At 42.9% G+C, this 2384-nt stretch overlaps 1 pseudogene across 1 annotated transcript; it reads left to right on the top strand.

Moving 5' to 3' along the window:
• LOC311501474 lies at nucleotides 1-1809 on the top strand (annotated as a pseudogene). The gene is made up of 3 exons: nucleotides 1-54; nucleotides 762-842; nucleotides 925-1809. The product of its transcript is annotated as an uncharacterized misc_RNA (transcript).
• Nucleotides 1810-2384: the final 575 nt, after the last annotated feature.

The following is a 2384-nucleotide window of genomic DNA, read 5'->3' as shown; positions in this document are numbered from 1 at the left end:
ATGTCAGTGCCTGTCAATTCAGAGACCCGGGTTCGATACCTGACGGTGGTGGCTGTATTTTATTTTGCTAGGCCTAGCCTAGGCAGTAGCCTATCAAGTGCAACAGCCCTATATCTATGGCAACAGCACCCTCTAGAGTCAGTCCTGCTTTATTTTGTTTTTACTTCAAAACACACTGTTAAGGTAGGCCTATGGATAACCCAACTGCGCAAATGGTGTTGTTCAGTCATGAAATTGAATAAGTAGGCTACATTTACCTGCTGTGTCGCGCATTATCAATTATCAAATATGTCATATATGTCATATATGTTGTATGTGTGATGTTGATCAGAATGCATTGCACTCTCAAAACATAGCCATTACGTCATTACATGCAGAAATGTACACCCAGTAGGCATAATCTGTGAAGCATATTAGTTATTTTTATTACAGTCATTTGTGAGACAACCAGTCAGATATCAACAGCATGGTCAACAAAACTTTTTGTTGTAAACAATGATCCAAGGCAGGCCTTCAGGGAGGGATTATCTGACAACCTGTAACCCATTAGGCTTCTTTGATATTCAATCCTGTCCTTCATGGCAGTTGATCTACCAGTTATAGGCTCTTTCCAATATTTGCTATATATTCTCATGTGACATACACATACAACACAAACTCATTAAAGTATTGTGCGTTTATTGTGAGCAGTTTTTCCAGTTCATCAATACATGCAATGTGTCCCAAATCTGATTGATTGCAGAATCGTTTAAAAAATTCAGGGATATGTGGAGGAGGTTGTCCCTCTTTATAGCCTGGAAGAGTTTCGCTCTCACTTCAGGCTTTCTAAAGCACAAATGGAGGTATGTAGGTCATGTGGAGGCTAGAACTAATACAAGTTTTAACACGTTTTTAATGACTATTTCTGTCATGTTTACTACCCAGGATGTTATTGGTACTCTTGGACCATTTTACCAGAATCCACTTCAGACAAAGATTCCCATTACCAACAGTGTCCTGGCCTGTCTGTGGACTCTTGCTAATGAAGAGTCCTATAGGGGGGTTTCAGACAGATTTAATATGAATAAATCGACTTTGTGATGTCATGTGCACAATTTCTGTGCCCTAGTCAATCAACACATGGGGCATCACATTAGCTGGCCTGTGGGGGAGGCCCTCCAAAGGTCTGAGCTGGGCTTTGCCAGGGTTGGGTTCCCAAACACAGTGTGTGCTGTGGATGGGTGCCACATCCACATCAGGAAGCCACACGTGGAAAACCCAATGGCCTATTATAACAGAAAGCAGTTCTATTCTGTTATCCTGACTGGTTTTTGTGACAGTAGCAGGAGATTCTGCCACATAAGTGTGGGCCACCCTGGCAGTTGGCATGATGCCAGGGCCTTCAGGCTTTCTGCAGTTGCCCAAGCGCTGGAGGCAGATCCATATTCCCTCATACAAGAGGGTATGCATATGTTGGGGGACTCTGCCTACCCGCTTTTGCCACAACTGTTAACCCCTTACAGGGATAATGGGCACCTTACAGCTAGGCAGAGGAGATTCAATAGAAGGCTGAACAGTGCACGTGTTATCACTGAACACACGTTCGGTCTTCTTAAAACAAAGTTCCGCCGTCTCCGGTATCTAAACATGAAGTCAATTCAGCACATAAGTTCAGCGGTCTCTGCGTGCTGTGTTCTTCACAACATCTGCCTGAATCCCGAGGACATTCATGAACCAGACATGGAGGCCATGGATCACGCCCATCATCCACCACAGTACCACAACCAGCAGGTTGCCCTTTACAGGGATGCCATTTGCAATAACATGTGAACTCCACCAACTCCACCTTTTTTTTCTGTCAACAAATTCTGGTATCACAAATTCAATCTGCAATCCCCCCTTTAAATTATTTTCCTTCATTTTTGTGAGCTGGTGGGAAACACACCACAGGGTGATATGATGGCACATCTCTTGTAATTACAAATAGAACAGGCCTGTTACCTTCTCAATGCTTCCGACCCAATTCCCAATGTCGTAGCATCTCCAACACCATCTGGATCTCCCCCCAAAAGGTGTAAATCTTCACCTTCAATTTCATTACAAAAAATGTGTGACTCCGTCAGCTGTACTGTTATAAATTATGTACTAATCTTGGGGGCTTGAGGCCTGTGAAAACTGTACTAACAGTAGTAAAATGCGAGCTGAGTATTGTATTCATTGTGAAGCTATTCTAGTAGGTTACACTAAAATACTGACATGGGCAATAGATGAATGAATTAACATTTGTTAATTAGGCACATGTTGAGGTGCTGTGGCTTAGTTACAGCTTCCTATCCTCCTTTGCATGTTAGTGATAGTTGCTGGTGGAGCATTGTGTGGGTCTCTGAATAGAAATTAAGAATGTG

The sequence above is a fragment of the Chelon labrosus genome, assembly GCF_963514085.1.
Source record: "Chelon labrosus genome assembly, chromosome: 16".
NCBI lineage: Eukaryota > Metazoa > Chordata > Actinopteri > Mugiliformes > Mugilidae > Chelon > Chelon labrosus.
This window is presented reverse-complemented; position numbering and strand designations above follow the sequence as displayed.